At 40.1% G+C, this 19,084-nt stretch overlaps 1 long non-coding RNA gene across 1 annotated transcript in view; it reads right to left on the bottom strand.

The window, feature by feature from the left end:
* Positions 1 to 2,000: 2,000 nt before the first annotated feature.
* LOC140626189 (uncharacterized) overlaps positions 2,001 to 19,084 on the bottom strand; it is a 72,446-nt gene continuing 55,362 nt past the window's right edge. Inside the window, exon 3 of the long non-coding RNA XR_012025389.1 lies at positions 2,001 to 2,176. This is a non-coding gene — a long non-coding RNA (uncharacterized lncRNA). The remainder of the gene's footprint in view (positions 2,177 to 19,084) is intronic.

Raw genomic sequence — 19,084 nt, forward strand, 5'->3', positions numbered from 1 at the left:
AAGTACTGATAACCACACATCCCTTTTATTTAGAAATCATATAGAAGACCCCCTACCTCCCACATGCTTCCACTAAGGGTTACAAAAGTGAGGAAAATGTCAGATACAAAGGTATCATGTGCATGGATTACCTTATGAGTAGGGCCTCCAACTCAATTCTAGGCACTGCTTTTATCTTTATTTTTTTTTAAGATTGTATTTATTTATTTAAGAGAGTAAGAGGGAGCACAAGCAAGAGGAAGGGCGGAGGGAGAGGAGGAAGCAGGTTCCTTACTACGCAGGGAGCCTGATTCAGAGCTCGATCCCAGGACCCTGAGATCATGACCTGCGCTGAAGGCAGACGCTTAACAGACTGAATCACCCAGGAACCCTAAGTACTGCTTTTATCTTTCTAAAAAACAAAACACCACAAAAATGAGCACTGTCTTAGGAAAGTTTAACCAGCTGAAAGCCTAAGATAGTCAAGATGCTTTGTCTAAGTATAAAATTCCTGGATATTTTATCTGTTTTTGCCTCTTTTCCTTGCATGACATGAAGATGGAAAATCCTCACGTCAGGCTAAAAGTGTGGCTGAAACATGGAATTCATGGAAGTAGTAAGAGCAATGATTTATGTTCTAAAGGTAAAGGGTAACTGCATGATCCCAGACTAGCAGAATCAAAAATCAAAACCGTTGTCAGCCCTCTGGGGTCATCGGATGTTTGGCAATAAGTAAACAAAAGATTTTGTAGAGTCATTGATTTTTCTTTTAAACTTCTGGAAAAGTTCTTTTGATACATAACATTAAAAATTAATTGAGATCATGCATTTCACATACACATTATAACTGTATAACAACGTAGCGGTTGCTGCTTATGTGAAAACCTTTAGGAATAGCTTTAATAAGACAGTTATCCAAAAATACTTTACATGTTTTTATGGTCACAGAGATTCTGCTCATCCACGTATAAGATTGTCTCGCCAGAGATATGACAATGGAATAATTTGCCTGAAAGATTTCCTATTAAGGTTTCAATGTTTCCTAGTATATTCTGAACAGGTAAATAGAAGTGTGAGGACTGATATTCATGGGTGGTATTACCCAAAGAGCGGATTTTTTGAGGTTCATCCTCCGGAGTAGGATGTTCATAAATTAGGGAAGGGTTAGGAGCCAAAGTTCTGACCACAGATAGCCGAGAACAGGGAGGAATCACTAGTGGAAATTTGCATTGATAGAATCTTCCATTAGGTAAGAGTGTAATTTACCTTGAAAAGGCAGCATCCAAGTATTGTGTTTTTTTGTGCCATTTTCAGCAGATTTTTTAGTTCATAATTTTTCCTCTGGCCCTGGTTGTAAGATATTTATGCTTGACTGTGCTCATTGTTTTTTGTGAACTTATAAAAATTGCTTTTTTATTAGTCTATAAAAGCCATGTTTGGAGACAGCCTAAAATAAAAATTAATGCAACTTATCACCCTACAGCCCGGAACAAGTGCCTGTTTCAGTCTCGTATTTAAGCACTGCAGATGCATTGAAACCTAATAAAAATTGTTCCCTGGCCCATCAACCCCAACCAGGGAGCAAGAAGCTGAAATCTGTGAATTGCCCACAACCCAAAGGGGAAGTCTTTTGAGAGCTGCATGGTAAGCTCAGAGCTAGTATGTTATGACTAGAGGCATCAAGTATGAGCTTTGTGGAGAAGCGTATGTTTATCACTTAATAAACTCTTCCTCCTCCATCACTTCGGCTTTTTCTTTCTTTCCTTTTTTCTTTTTTCTTATTCTTTTTTTCTTTTTACTGAGTCCTTTTGTGATATGCCTCACTGTGGCTTTGAACTCCACCTTATCAAACAAAATAGCTGCATTCTCTCTAGTGCTTAAATCGCAAGGAGTAGACATAGGGATTTGCTAGCTCAAAGCATGTCCCATCTTTAGATCCTCATGTCCAGGAGGGCATTCTAGCATGATAGGAAAGACATCAAATGGGCCAACTTGACAAATCATAGCAACAACGACAACTATTCTTGTCACCACTATTTTATGAGACTAAAACAAAAACACAACTCCCAGCTCTACAGATGTGACTGTTTTCTGGGAGATTCTTGCAGCTTCCTTATTCACTTCTGGTGTCCAGAGATGTGATGCAGCTTGCCAGTGCTTGCAGCATGCAGCTTGCGGGTCACCAGCACGCAGAGAGCTGCAGGATGAGAGGGAAAGATAGACACAATCATTTTGCCAGAGCTTCCCTACTTAGTCTCCTCACAAGAGACATAGGCCAACAACCTCTAACAGGTCCATGGTCCCTCGGGCAATCCTACCTTCCCTCAGCTTCCAGTTCCATATCCGGTCAGGATTTTTTTTTTTTTAAGATTTTATTTATTCATTCATGAGACACACATAGAGAGAGAAGCAGAGACAGAGGCAGTGGGAGAAGCAGGCTCCATGCGGAAAGCCCGATGTGGGACTCGACCCCAGAACTCCAGGATCATGCCCTGGGTCAGGAATCTTAACATAAACATCAAGCCACTGTCTTCAGCAAAAGCAGCCCCAGGGGCACAGATAGAAATAATTGGGAAATACCCACCCACCCCCTCAACGTTTTTTCCTTGAGGTGCTTTCAGCAGTGTTCTCAAGGACAGACCCATCTTTGAATGAATATTTTTCTTCCCAGACCCCATTCTTTTTCATCTGGCTCTCCAATCCCTTATTTGAACTGTGAGGATCAAAAGTCATGTCTGGTTAATCTTCAGGAAAAGCAGGCCTTCCCAAATATGATAAGAAGCCAGTTAAAATGGTCTGGGTGTTAAAGCAACCCCAGTGGAAGGATTCTAGCTAATAGATACCATCCGTATCCCCAGAGTGAGTGTGTCTTGTCCAGCTTTCAACCCCATCATCTCTGTGCTATTGGTCTTGTGGCTCATCCCTGAGTACATGCCTGGGGTTCCCAGGACACAGACCGATTGGTTGTGCAATAAAGACGTTATGAGAAACTCTCGTCTCTCTCTTTTCCTCAGGGCCTGAAATCAGCAAGCCAAAAAGCTTTTTATCCTAATATAGAAAAGAATTAGGCAGCAGATGCTTCTTCACAGCAGCCTGCATGCTGAGGAGAGGGGGAAAATATGGCGCAGTCCTCCTTTGGCAAGAGTTTAAGGCTGAATCATCATGGGAGTGTTTGTGGTGAAATCACATTTTTCTTTCAGATAGTGGAATGATTATCACTGGGCTATGGACATCTAGTCCGGAGTGATTTTGGTGAGATCTACTCTTTTTCACCACATAAAGAGTCTGTCTTTGGCTCCCAGGAAACAAAACATCTAAGAGTATTATTGTGGGAGGAGAACGGATAGAAGGAGACCCTGGAAAAAAAAAATTGGCCAAGATCAAGAAGTGAGGAGAGCCAACCAAGTAATGAAGAGGATTTGTTTTCTTTTTGAACTAAGGGTGGGGATTGGGTCATATGTCCATAATTGTGAAAACAAAAGGTCACTCGAACGAACACTTTCCCAGAGGCCCCCATGAGACAAGCTACAAAATCAATTCTGTGTCATCCGACTGAAGACCACCAACGGGGGGTGCGATCATTGTTTAGGCTTGATAAGTGAAAGTACAATTTTATATTACCTCATTACTCAGAGGCTTCTTGAGATCAGAAAGGGAAAGGGGGACAGCAAAAGGGAGACTGTAGTGAGGAAGACCCTTCAATATTAGATTTTCCCATTTTACTGCTTTAGGTCTTCATTTATGCCTGACAATTGCAATAGATAACTAATTTGACCCTTGTTATCCATCTCATTTTTTAATTAATCAATTCTTCCAATTGGCCCTTGTTCAATCTTTCTAAAAGATTAAATTGTCTCCCATAATCTTTTCCCATTGCTAGCTCCCTATAAACTATCAGGAGAAGTCGATCCTCTTCAGCCTGGGTATTTACAAAATATGCTCCCTGACTCTTCCTACTACCTCCCTCTAGGGCTGCAAACAGTCCCTCTGATCCAATGTTACTTTCTTCTCACTCTTCTTGGGAGATGTCACCTTCATTTCTATACATCCAAAACCTCAATCATCTTGTTCCTGTCAACAGTATGCTCTGCCTTCTGTACATCTGTCTATTGAGAAGTTTATTCTCCAAACCTCTTCTTCAAGGTTATCTTCAGTGCTTCTCCAGTTGCAGACCATGTATCTCTGATTTCCTACCATGGCCAATGTTTACGCTTTTGTAACATTTGCATTTCATTCAGCCTTATTTGGATTCTTGCAGCATTAGTGCATATTTGTGCAGCGCAACTTCTCCAAGGAGAGTGAAACTCCTCTGCAACAAGATTGTGCCAATCGAGATTCTTATACTCCACATAGTATCTCAAGGACTTCATGCAAACATTCAAAATAGTTTTTCTCCAAAGCCTTTCAGCTTGTGGCCTTTAAAACTTCACCTCTAGGCTTTGGGAATGGAAAAATAAGTCCAAATGAGGCAAACCTCCAGAAGCCCTTTTAGGGTCATCATCAATGACTTTATGCCTCGACTTCTCTCCTCCTCACTATTCTAGAGTTCATAGGATCACTGAGCTAGCCAGGACACTGGATAACATCCAGCTGAACACTCTCACTGTAGGGATGAGTCTGCAGCAGGTGGGAGAGGTCATGCACCTTGACTGAAGTCACACAGTGTTTAGAATAGGGACTGAGAAATGACATGTCCAGACCCATGGTTCAGTCATTTCTTTCCTGTTTGTGGTATCGTTTTACACCCTAGCGTTCCCATAGCTGCCGAGCCAATAAATACTGTTAATTTGATTTCAGGAAACAAACAAACAAAAATGAAAAACAAAAACCTCCAAGCAAACTAAAGCAAGAAGGAGGGAAAATAAAATGTAGGGTTTGTCTAAGCAAGCCTTCTGCTTTTCAGTTATGTCTGCCATGCTTCAGGCCCCTGGTGCGTGCTTGTCAGTTCTGATCATGTTTCTTTGCACTTTTATTCTGTTTCAATCTTTTCTTTTTGGTGTTTCAGAAGTTGCTTTGGATCTAATTAACCACTTTGCTTATATCACTAATAATGCTCCATTGTCAACAAAGGGCCACGTTCTGCCCTCTGTGTAGTTGAGTTGCTGTTACACTGTTCTGGCCCCTCTCAGAGAGCGAAAGCCAAAATGCAAGGCCTAAGGGAAGATACTACCCAAAGGCCATGCCTCTGGAAATGCTGAAATACCCAAAAGTAGACAAATGCTTACCGTGTAAGAAGAAGAGTAGATGCACCTCAGAAATGTTCTAAGTCACTACTTTCATGCTTTGGATGCCAAGAGGCATTTCTTGGAAGAATAAAATTAAAATATCAAAATAGTTTTAAGGAAAGAGTTCTAAAATAGAATCAAAAGTCCTGAAATCCAGTTCTCGATGAAGCCTTTGGTCATTAATTTCCTTGAGTGTCAGTTTTCTTGTAAGATGAGAATTACTCTGTTCAGCACAACTCATATATTTGCTCTTATTGTCAGAAGTATACATACAAGGGCACAGAAATTTTATTTACATATTACATTTACTTTTTCTGGGCTTAAAGAAGATTGTTCCCTGGGCTAGGGTTTATTTTACTGGTTGTGCTGTACAGATTTTCCATGTGCATTAGCCAGGAAGAAAAGAGTAGTAGGAGTCCCATTGCTGAAATGTGGGACTTACCAAGCAAGCTGCAGGACAGATGGAATCGACCATCGAGTGCGCAACTTTTGATTCTTTATGATTCTCTGCTGCCTTTCCTCCATTTCTCTCTGCTCCCCACATTCCATCACCCTATTCTGCTCAAACAGGCCACTTGTTTTATCCTCCAACCAGTTAGTTCCATAACTGATATGAATGACTTAGGAGAGATACAGCACCTCACCACACGCAACCATATATGAACCTGACAGCCTCTGTGGAGATGGATGCACACAAGATAATGATAGAGCAGTAGACAAATAACTAGCAGTTTGGCTTATTTACACTGAAGGAGTTTTGCACTGCGGGGTAGTTATGTGCCCACTTTTTGTACCTTCATTGTAGCCACTGATTTAGTCCACTTAATGCTTCACTTTGAGTTATTCTGAGATTGCCACACACAGTCTCATGGTAAGAGACAATCTTAGTGTGGAGCAAAAATCCTCATTTCCTCTCTCATTACCTTTAGGATCACTATGGGGCAAATATAGTTAGTGTCTCTGCAAAGCACGTTTTTCTTTTCATATGTTTTTCTTTTCATATGTTCTTTTCTTTTTCTTTGTCCTATTAACAAAATAGTTACTTGTAATCTAAGTAGGTCTCAATTTCCACTTTTTTTTTAAAAAGAAATCTTTTTTTAAAAAAAGATTTATTTATTTATTTGAGAGAACAAGAGGGAGAGAGAGAGTATGTGTGTGTGTGAGCAGGGGGAGGGGAAGATGGAGAGAGAGAGAGAGAGAATCTCCAGCAGACTCCCACTGAGCATGGAGCCCAATGTGGGGCTTTATCTCAAGACCCTGAGATCATGACCTGGGCCAAAATAAAGAGTCAGACAGAAGCTCAATGCACTGAGCCACCCAGGCGCCCCTCAATTTCCACTTTTGAGTACTTTATAGTAGACTAAATTGTTCAGGGATAAGATATGGGCAAAATGAACCAAATGAAACAAGTCATTATAAAATTTAAAATATAATATGTGCCATTTGCAATAGCTCAAAAATTGTCAAATATCTCGAACAGATGTGCAAGACCTCTGTACTAAAAAACTAGAAACTCTGTTGACAGAAATCAGAGTCTGTAAATAAATAAAAGCAGATTCCATGTTTACAAAAAGTTTTCTTGTTGCTGGGGTATTGCTGTGGTGGGGTTGTCAAGTTTATTCAAAAACATATATGTCAATGAAATGCTACCTTGAAAAACAAAGTCAGAGGACTTGTGCTACCAGATACCAAGACTTATTGTAAAGCTGTATAATTAAGACAGTATGGGATTGACTTACTGACAAATAGACCAATGGAACAGAATAGAGAATCCAGAAATAAACCCACAAATATACAGTCTCTTGAAATATATAACAAAGGTGTCACTGCAATGCAGTGAGGGAAAGGATTATATTTTCAATGAATGGAGTTGGGTGAGGTTTATATTTATAAAAGGAAAATCAATATGATTTATAATTCAAGGTGGTGTATAGATCTGAATGAGAAAAGTATGAACCCTAAGGCCCCAAGAAGATAGAGTATTTCCATGTAATTTGCATAGGAAATTATTTCTTTTTTTAAAAGATTTTATTTATTTATTCATGAGAGACACACAGAGAGAGGGGCAGAGACATAGGCAGTGAGAGAAGTAGGCTCCCTGTAGGAAGCCTAATGAGGGACTCGATCCCGAGACTCCAGGATCACACCCTGAGCCAAAGGCAGATGCTCAACTGCTGAGCCATCGAGGCATCCCAGGAAATAATTTCTTAAATAGGATTCAGAAAACACTGCTTATAAGGAAAATTTTGGTAAATTGGGAAAAATTAAAATTAAAACACATGTTCATTAAAGGACCATTAGAAGAGTGACGGGGCAAGGTACAGAGAGGGGGAGTCTAGTGACAATGCATATATATCACAGAAGACTTATACCAGAAATACATAAAAAAAACTCCTGTGTGTTAATAATGAAAAGACATGTCAGTAGAAAAATGAGCTCAGGATTTTAACAAGCCCTTCCAAATAACACATCCAAATGGCCTATAGACATATGAAAATTGTCCACCTTCATTAGTTGTCAAGGAAATTCTAATTAAAACTAAAATGTGAAAGCCCTTTCCACCCATCACATTGACTAAAATAACAAAGGCTGACAAAACCAAGGGATTATGGGGACACAGGACAACTAGAAGCTTCCCACACTTTGGATGGGCGTGTGAATTGATAAAGCCACTTTGAGAAACAGTTTGGCAGTACCTACAAATGTGTACAAGGCGCATACTTTATGACCCCAAAGTATGTGCTCAGCAGAAATGATTATGTATTTGTGACAAAGCAATGTTGGTCATGGTGCTATTTGTGAGAGCCAAATATTAATGGTCACTTGATATATTTTAGATATATAAATGGAACTCTGCAAACACACTGTAGAGCAAAAAGAAGCCAGACACAAAAGAAGACATGCTGTATAATTCTGGCTAACCCGGACAATGGAGAAAGAAGCCATAGAGTGATTACTTTGGAGAAGATTGCATGTGTGGGCAGGGCCAGGGAGTCTTCGTGGGTACCTGTTAATGTTCTATTTCTTTAAAAAAAAATTTTATTCATTCATGCAAGACACACAGAAAGAGGCAGAGACATACGCTGAGGGAGAAGCAGCTCCCTGAGGGGAGCCCCATGTGAGACTTGATTCTAGGAACCTAAGATCATGACCCAAGCCAAAGGCAGACACTCACCAGTGAGCCACCCAGGTACCCCAACGTTCTATTTCTTGATCTGATTGATGGTTATGGGGCTGTGTGCATTTTGTGCAGATTCACCAAACTTTTTTTTTTAACTTTTCTGTATATATATATTATACTTAAGTAAACATTTAAAAAAAAAAAAACAACCAGATCGCCTATTCCTTAATTCTGCTATTGACTCCAGATTATTTTGTCCCATTATTGTTGCTCTCTAAAATTGTTGTGCAAGATTGATGCAGTCTATAGAACTTGGCTTGAAGTAATCAGGAAATTCCAACTTTAAAGGTTTTGTGTTATTGTCTTTTAAAAAACAACACACATACAATCAAGCTGTCAAGGACCCTGCTTGTCTACCAGAGATAGGGAGATTCAGATCAAGAAGAGAATTTTAATATGGTCATGCATTATCTATAACCTGTAGGATGAATAAAGATAAGAATTAGAGTGAACTTAGCTGAAAATAGCCTTGCGATAAAAAAAAAAAAAAATCACTTTATTTCAATGACACTCACTTCAACTGTGATTTTTATCTGGGTTTATTTAATTCCTCAGCCCAAACCAAGATGACTTGTTTTTTTGTTTTGTTTTGTTTTGTTTTTCCTTTCCTTTCTTTTCATTCTTTCTTTATTTTTTAGGTTTTCTTTTTTATTTCTTTCTTTTCTTTTCTTTTCTTTTTTTTTAATTTCTCCACTTCTGCAAGGTCAATGTAACCTATGGAAATGGAGTTGCCCTTCTGGTTTCTTGCATGATGTCATTGAAGCCACAGCTGGGACAGAAAGCAGATGTGAGGCTAACAGTACTGGTAGCCTGAACTACTTGTTCCGAACTTGAATTTCGAAAACACTGTTCCAAGTGACTCTGACATTATTTTGATTTACTATTCTTACAAACAGCTCTTTCTCAGACTCACAAGCTAGCCACATAAATTAAACAAAGCCATGTCTCCTTGAAGGATTGATGAGGGAGACAAGGAAGACACATATCACCCTACCGGCAAACACTTGGTGTAGGGTTTTTACAGAAAAGGTTTCATTTCTGGTCATTGCCAGATTGAAAGCTTTTGTCCTTAATTTCTAAGCGATGCTCTCCTCAGTCAGTTTAAATACTAGGTGAAGTTCAGTTTATTTGCAGGCATCCCCTACAATAATCATTGGATTGCTCTTTCATTCCCTTCCTGTTTCTCTTGTCTTTCTGGTCCTCAAAGTATAAGGACAGAGCCACTTTGAAGCAATATCCCAAAAAGGAGAATAGACATGCAAGCATGTTTTAGTATCATCTTGAAATTTCTAGGTAAGGAAATATAAACCTGAAAAAGTGAGTGATGAGAGGGAGACCCATTGTTCTCAATGTAATCTTAGGACATAGAACCAATGACATCTTGTAACTCAGATTCCTTGAAGCGGTAATAAGGGTGAAGGGTGGATAAGTGGGTGGCCACTGTCGTTTAACCAAAGGTCCCACTGTAGTTTAATGAGTGCCTGTAGAAACTTCAGTTTCCTGGAAATGGGGGTAGGTATTAACCAGACCGTGTTAAATTTACTGTGATGAGTCAAGTTACTCACTGGAGATGAATCTGGAACTATTGTCCTCTAATTTAGCAAGTAATAAACTGAAGTTGTTAGAGGAGGACACAAATGATATTTAGTAAAAGACACTTCACAGAAGGTTCATAAGAAAATGCAAATTCAATTTCTAAAAATTGTCATAGCTATAATTGCATTTTTTTAATGCAATGAGGCTGCCCTAGTAGAAAACTCACACCCAACAACCTAGCCTAGCTCACTAACAAACCAGTTTCCCCTGCCTTTTAAGAGACAATAGCTGATTCTTTCGATCTGTTGGTTCCTGGACAGGAGTCTACCTTCTCTGAATTTTTTTCCATATTTAGATTCATAGCACTCTTTTCAGTCTTACCAGACAAACTTGATATGCCGACTCACTGCAACATATATCACCATATGGCCTAAAACTAATAACTGCCTCTCCGTCACCCATAACACGACAGTGTTTGATCACATGGCACAATGATCATTTTTAAGGCATGAAGAAAGGCACAGGTGCATTAAACTATTGACATGAAACACATCCTCACTGCAGATGGAATGGTTAAGCCAAGGTTCAAACCGGATTCTGGTTAGGTGGAGATGTTTGGTGTACCTCCCAATTCTGATAGAGTTATTAGGAGGCAGTGCTGGTACTTTGTGGAGTGTTCATGTATATGATGCCTTTGCCTGAGTACTTTAGCCAAGATGATTGGGCATTCATTGTGTTCCATTCCATTAAATAAGGAATTGGGAAAATCATGTGCTCTGTTACATTGTGTATCTGTCATGTAACATTTTAACCAAGTAAATGACTTTATGAATCTATATTTGCAAATAATTAGTACTATTGGTGAGCCAGAAAACTTAGAAGTAACTTTCATCTTAATGTATTTGTAAATTACATGTCACTGTAATTTAGACATTACTGAGGGGTTAGACAAGTTATTCCTTGGGTGGAAAATGAAGAGTCCCTGACTCTGACCCCAGGTTTCTAATACTGCACTTGGCTTAGTGCACTTGGAAGCAAAATCACATATACTGTAAAACTCACACTTGCATCTCATAATCTGTCCATTAGTAAATAGTTTCCAAGCAAAATGAAATTTGGTTTAATATTTTATAGATTTGATTTATGTAGTTGACTGAGAGAGACAGCACTGGGGGGCAGGGGGGGTGCTGCAGGCAAAGGGAGAAGCAGGTTCCCTGCTGAGCAAGGATCCCAACGTGGGGCTTGATGAGGGTACCCTGGGATCATGACCTGAGCTAAAGACAGATGCTTAACTGACTGAGCTATCCAGGAGTCCAAGCTTAATTTTTAATATATGCTTGCAAAAGGCAAAATGACAAGAGTATGAGCTGGTGCATCAGAGCAGAAAAGCAAAGGATTATATGGATTTACAGAATCCAAAGATGGAAAAGAGAGTTGTGATTTATGTCACATTAAGAGACTGAAATCTGGGCAGCCCGGGTGGCTCAGCGGTTTAGCATCACCTTCAGCCCAGGGTGTGATCCTGGAGTCCCAGGATCGAGTCCCATGTCAGGTTTCCCCCATGGAGCCTGCTTCTCCCTCTGCAGCCTGTGTCTCTGCCTCTCTCTTTCTCTCTGTCTCTCATGAATAAATAAATAAAATCTTTTTTTTAAAAAAAGAGAGAGACTGAAATCCAAAGAAGTTCAATTACTTGTCCAAGTTCCTAGGACTACAGTTGTCTGCCCTTGCTCATGGTTTCACCTTCTACGATTTCAGTGACCCAAGGCCACCCACAGTCTGAAAATATTAAATGGAAAATTTTGGAAATAAACAATTCATAACTTTTAAATTGTGCATTCTGAGCTGCATGATGATAATCTCGCACTGTCCAGCTGTATTCTGACCAGGACAGGAATCATCCCTTTGTCCAGCATCTTAAGAGACTCTGTGTCTCCACTCTGCATCCGTTGCCATCCCTTAGCGACTTAGCAGCCAGCTGAGTTATCAGATCAACTGTCACAGTATCACAATGCTTATGTCCAAATAAACCTTATTTTACTTAATAATGACCCCAAAGACCAAGGGCAGTGATGCTGGTGTTTCAAATATGCTTCCATTAAGTGGAAAGAAAAAATGTTCCCCATTTAACAACAGTTAAAACAACAGTTTATGTTGAGGTTGCCAAGATCTATGGTAGCTTTTACTACAGTATTTTGTTATAATGTTCTATTTTATTATGAGTTATTGTTGTTAATTTCTTACTGTACCTAATGCATAAACTTTATCATAAGGAAAAAAAACCAGTATATACAGGGTTTGGAACTAACTGCAGTCTCAGGCATCCACTGGTGTTCTTGAAACATATCGCCTGCAGATAAGGGGGCACCAGTGTAGACAGGTACAAAACCAAGAATAAAAGAGAGATCTATCTTTTCATTTCCAGTCTCGTTTCTTACTCTACCACACCATGTTTCCCTTAGAATATTAGATTTTCATATTGATAGCTAACACATCTTAATCATATAATATGGACTTTCTTCCTAGTGATTGTTAGGAAAATACATTTATGTGAAAAAATAACACTATTTTACTGCAGTGGTTCTGGGTTTTGGCCGAAAGTAACAGTCTCCATACTCCCTTGCAACTCAAATTCAGAATGTGTTACAATCCCTTGGAGACCGGTTTTGCTGTGGGGCCTTAAAGAATTTAGATGGTCAGTAATGAGTCCAGAAATAAACTTGGTAACTAAACGATGGTACACTGAATCCCCACGTAATGTGAGGCTATGGGTCCTCTGCCAAGAGTGGGGTCTGTGATGTTTGGCTCTGTACGTTTCAGCACAATGAAATCCAGGGCAGGGAGGACAACTGAAGCCCTCTTAAATTATAAATAGATCCCAGTTGTGGAGAATCCTTCTAAAGTTTCTGGCAATTTCTTAAAATATATTATTCATATTGCCACATGATATGGGTAGAGCCCATTTCAGCTAACTCTTACATTAAGTGCTAGAAAGCTAAATGAGGCCACGACTCTTTTCTTCAATTACAAATACCAATTAGATGTATTTTACTCATAATTACCAAGTGGTCATCTACCCAAATGGCTTGGATTCATGCATTTATTGACTCTAAGAACCGGCTATACCTTGTGATACAGAAAAGGAGAAGCAGTTCAGTGTGGAAGAACTGTGAATGGGCCACACTGGGACCTAACTCACACATTCATTCATCCAGTTAATATTTCTTAAGTAAATACTGTTTTTTCACAAGGAACTCACAGCCTAATGACAGAAACAGATAACCAAAGAGTCAAAGAAACAGACAATTACGTAAAGGTAAGTACCCTGGTGGAGCTTCCCAGCAGACAGGTTGGAGATGCTGAGCTCAGAGGTGAATGAAATATTTTCAGGTTTGTTCATATGGGAGAGAGTAACCAGAAATGTGACAATTCTTACAAATGGTACCAGAATCCATCATTAGGTGGAAATTATGGTTTTTGGAAAATATAATGTAGGTTCTTGGGAAAGAAGGTTCTTATTGATTGGTGCCAAGGTTTCCAAAAATAAAGCTAGACTGTTCTGGTTTTTGGGGTGTGTGTGACTCAGTGGAGGGGAGGGGTATGCAGTGTGGGGAAGACAGTGAAGATTCCAGAGCACTCTGAAGTATGGTCTGTAGAATTCTAGAGGTCCTCGATACTGCCTCGGGGGGTGGAAAAGTCTAAACTATTTATAAAATAATGCTTAGATTTTATTTATTTTTACTCATGGCCTTGTCATTTATACTATTGGAACAAAGGCAGCTGTGGGTAAAGCTGCTGGTGCCTTAACATGAATCTCAGGAATGGCACCAAGCATTTTTTTAAGCCGATTTCATTTAAAAATGTCTTCAATGAGGCCGTAAAGAAATGTTAATTTTATTAAATCTTGATTCTTGAGCATATTTTTCACTTTAAACGTGTATCTCTGGGAATGGCTAGATTTTCTTCATAAACTTCAACCAAAACTATTATAGTAGATAGGATCCAGAAACAGATGCAAGAATCAACCATCCTCTCATTTAGGACCCTGGAAAACTGTGTGGAGGTTCCTCAAAGAGTTAAAAATAGACCTGCCCTACGACCCAGCAATTGCACTGTTGGGGATTTACCCCAAAGATACCGATACAGTGAAACGCCGGGACACCTGCACCCCGATGTTTCTAGCAGCAATGGCCACAATAGCCAAACTGTGGAAGGAGCCTCGGTGTCCATCGAAAGATGAATGGATAAAGAAGATGTGGTTTATGTATCCAATGGAATATTACTCAGCTATTAGAAATGACAAATACCCACCATTTGCTTCAACGTGGATGGAACTGGAGGGTATTATGCTGAGTGAAGTAAGTCAGTCGGAGAAGGACAAACATTATATGTTCTCATTCATTCGGGGAATATAAATAATAGTGAAAGGGAATATAAGGGAAGGGAGAAGAAATGTGTGGGAAATATCAGAAAGGGAGACAGAACGTAAAGACTGCTAACTCTGGGAAATGAACTAGGGGTGGTAGAAGGGGAGGAGGGCGGGGGGTGGGAGTGATTGGGTGACAGGCACTGGGGGTTATTCTGTATGTTGGTAAATTGAACACCAATAAAAAATAAATTTAAAAAAATTAAAAAAAAAAGAATCAACCATCCTCTATTCATTATAATACATGTGAAAAAGGTGTGCAAACATGCAAAATAATGCCACATGTCATATCCCATAGAGTCGTTGTGTTGCCCAATGTAGAGGACAATTACATGTGATTGTTCACATTTAAATTCATCATTAATTAATAAAACAAATAAAATAATCAATTAGATATTCAGTTTCTCAGTCTTCCTAGGCTCATTTCAAGTGCTCAACAGCCACAATGTGCCCAGAGGCTGCCATATTAGTATTTTAGAACTAATTCCCAGTGTTCTGGAAACATTCCCAGTATTCCCAGTATTCTGAAGAGTTCTATTGGGTACCAAATATGTGTATGATGGTGACTTTTTGGTCTGTGTTCCTATGTTAAAGACAAATTTTAAGGAAAAGAAACTGAATCATATTTCTATTGGAATGTATAAAAATCAACATCATTTCCATGCAGCTGGTCTATGTTCTCTCCAACTTCTCTTCCTTTGGGCACTTGGAATCTCAGATTCCCACTGTCAGGGCCACTTCAGATCAAGGTGTAGAGAAAGCAGGCTCTCTTTTCCTTACCCCACAGCTCAGAGGGTGCCCAACTCAGGGTGTCCAGAAGCAATATAGTTATCTTAGGTCAGGAGTCCCTGGATTTAAGCAACCCTGATTGCAGCAGAGCTTTTATGCCGACCGGGGTGGGAGGGTGCGGGAAAGCAAGGAACTATTTCCTTCCAACATGAATTCAAACGACCCTCTCCATGGAACCTTCTTGATGGCATACTCGTTCCCAAATCCACAGTTACCTCCTCTACCGCCAAATATTTTCAACACACATTTCTGATAATATGGTTCTACCCTGGAGTTTGCAAGCTTGTTAGAAGCTGGGATGAGAGACTGCCTGTTAGCAGATGCCAATGCTTTACTTCCTCAATATTTTCCCTTCCTGTGATAACAACCATCATCATTCTCTTTTTAGGAGACAGAAACCCATGCACAGAAATTTGTGTGCTGTTATTCGCAAGGTAACGATATTTGAGTGTTTACTCTCACGCTGGTGTTAATTAGTTCACAGCATATTTAAGTCTGGGAACAACACAAGTCAGCTAACATCTCCGAAGGACATCTTTTACACAGCTACATTATGTTCTGACAACACCCAAGCAGCTTTGCCAAGACACCAATGGTGACTGGTAAACACGGTTTTTGGCAAAGAACGCAGAGGAATTCCTCTCAACTGGCAACCCGGCAAATCCAGGTTTACAAATGTGCCACCCTTGGTTAATTAGTGACAGTGCTGGCTTTTAATTTAATTTGAAGCAATATGAGAAAAAAAAATCAGGAAAAAAAAAGGTGAATAAACAAGCCCACTAGTCCCGCTGCTGGAGAAATGAAGTCACACAAGCATGAATGATCCAGTCCCGCAAAGAGGTTGATGGATGTGGTTGCTTTTGAAACACAAGAACATCTGGCTCCCCAGCACAGCTGAGGGGGGGAAAAAGTAGGGTCCAAATTCATGGACACATTTCTGTCAGAGACATCCGGCAAACAGATGGCAGTGGTTCCAAATAAAGTCCCATAGATGTGCTGAGAGGTTTTTGAAAACCTGTGTGTGTTCATAAATGCATTCTTTTTACCCTTTGGTTTCCAGCTCCGTCACTTATCATCAGTTCTTTCTGCACTTGCTCGCTGTCTTCAGAGCAGTGATGTTTCCCAAGGCAGATACCTATAGAGGCCTGGACTATATTCTCGACCAAGCCTGGCCTGGTGTGAAATGGCATGTGGAGTCTCTGTCGGGTGACCCCCGACAGTTATGAGAATCAGTAGCCACCACCCCCCCTCCGAAATGCTAGTTAACATATTGTAAAGGTCAGCATTCAGCAGACACTGTGGGCAGGGCTCTGGACTAAGTGCTCATCTCATCTTATGTGGTCCTCATTGCAGTCTTTGGCAGTAGCCGCTCTCACGATCATGATTGTAAAGATTAGGAAGTTCAGGTGCATGTCTGAAGTTATCCAATTTGCTGGTGGCAACCACAGAATTCATTCTTAGGTCCCTCTTGGTGAAAGAATAGGGTCGTATCCACTTTCCTGCACTGCCTATAAAGATTTTTAGGGAAATAATGCACTCTTTGTTTGAGGTGGGTGAGCTTAGGCAATCAAAAGACGAGATTTTTGAGTTGCTGTAGTCTCTTGAACAATGAATAATATATTGTTTGGAGAATACCTCCAGAATCTAAATTTTAAGAGGGATTTTTCCTTTTTGCTGTGGCCTGCTTCTAGTCTGATAGATCCCTGTGAGAAGAAGGGGACAGAGTGCAGAGCTGAGACTTCTGGAAGGCACAATGGAAATCTGTATCTACTGGAGGACTTGAGCCTCCAGTGGGTAGGAGCAGTACCCTGGGATCTCATGTGGTGCCCCCCCCCACCCACCCCGGGGCTGAAAACAAACAGGAACAGAATTAATACTAGCAGTTAAGAACATCCTGAGGTTCACTCGCTCTCTTTCTCACAGGCAATCACGAATGTCTACAAACATCAACATCATCCATTCAGATGAGATATGAGAGAAATTCAAAGCATGCATGTAGAGGGCTTAAAAATAGTCACACTCAGTGATGTCTGAGGCTATCAGGCAATTCTATGGTTCTTCAAATCAGACAGGACACTGGCCACTAGCGATGCTGAAGCAATGCCTTCTTTCATTAAGCGAGACTCTAGGAATCTAATTCTTTCATTGACCAAACAGGACCTGGTGCTAAGATCTTCTGCAGAAAAGGGGTGATGGAGGCAAAAGTCGTGTTTATAATTATTGTTTTATGTGTGTCATACAATTTTTGAGACACAAGCATGGCTTAAATGGATAATGGAATAGATATTAGGCAAAAGAGTATTTTGCACATTTTCTGATTTTTGAGGCAGTGCAAAAATCCAGGGTAATTTGGTTCAAATTTCAGATACACGCAGCTATGTCAGTCGACTCAACTGGCAGCAGGCAGAGGATTCAAAGACTCATATTTCTGAACTGTAAGAAAAATACTTTATTCTCACAGGATTCATATCGTTATACGTGTGACAACACACGTGAAGACAGGGAAATTACTTTATAAATGTACATGGCGTGGACTCAGTATCCTGGTTAAGTCATTTGTTGAGTGTGTTTGTAATTGTTACTTCTATTTCTGTCCTCACTTCAGAGTGTTTCCAGGAGCTATTGCTGATTGCTGATGAGCAGATAGTGAGCTTGATAGGGGAATGAAGCCACATGGCTGAAAGATCTTTAAGGGTACTCCTTACTGCGGTGGAGCCTTGGCACAGGCAAAGAGGCACTCCCTTTGGAACTTGAGGAGATCATGATTTTAAATAGTCACACCTTCAAATAAACCCCAGTCTGGGAAAGTGCTCTAGATGGGGATGACAGAAATAATAAGATTATTAATAACTGGTAACACTTATTGGGTGTCTCTGTATGTTCCAGGCAAAGTGCTTCAACTCTTAAGAGACATCACTTTATTACAGTAACTATTCCGAAGGTTCTATTGCTATTCTCATTTAGCATTTTAGGAAACTGAGGCCCAGGGAAGTTAAAACTTGCTCAAGAGTAAATCTTGCCAAAAATAATTTTAAAAAATAATGGAATCGGGAACAGTTGGATGGCTCAGTAGGTTGAGTGTCCGACTCTTCATGTCAGCTCAAGTCATGATCTTGGGGAGCCATGGAATCGAGCCCGGCCTCTGGCTCCATGCTCAGTGGACAGCCTACTTGAGATTCCCTTTCTCTCTCTGCCTCTGCCCCTCCCCCTGCTCACTTTCTCCCTCTCTCAAAGGGAGTCAGCTTGAAGATTCTCTCCCTCTGCCCCTCCCTCCTTCTCTCTCTCTTAAATTAATTAATTAATTGTTTAAAAAAAAAAAAAGAGGGAGCTGACCTAAGAAGTATACCTGCCTGAGAATGATGAATCTTTAACCACTTGGTATTTTAAAAAATATTGTATTTATTAATTTGAGAGAGAGAATATGTGTGTGAGTGAGAGAGAACACAAGCAGTGGAGGGGGAGAAGCAGGGTATCTATGGAGCAGAGAGCTTGATGCTGCTTGATGCCCAGAACTTGGGATCACAACCTGAGCTGAAGGTAGACACTCAATGGACTGAGCCACCCAGAAGTCCCTGGAACCACTTAGTATTAACATCTGTCAACTCAGCCTGAATTTCAGCAGCAAAATTTACAAAAGGGAGACTGTTACTCCCACATAGGCAACTTCCTCTCATCTGCTGGAGATGCATACCTGTTTGCCTTTACCTAGTTTTTAACACCTTACTCTTGGTTTCATTTTGTGCTGTCGTAGGCTTTTTTTTTTTTAATCAAAAATTTTGCTTTTAAGGTATTTATTGCCTTTCTAGCATAAGTTGACATTAAAATGAATTTTTTATGAGTTGTTTTATATAAAGAAATTAAGGCGGAATTACAAAATCTTTGCACCCAAATGACCAATTTCAAATGGTTGGTTTGTGAAGTCTGGGCTTTAGTGAAAATGTGCTCACAGCA

The sequence above is a fragment of the Canis lupus genome, chromosome 37 (assembly GCF_048164855.1).
Source record: "Canis lupus baileyi chromosome 37, mCanLup2.hap1, whole genome shotgun sequence".
In the NCBI taxonomy this organism is placed as follows: Eukaryota; Metazoa; Chordata; class Mammalia; order Carnivora; family Canidae; genus Canis; species Canis lupus.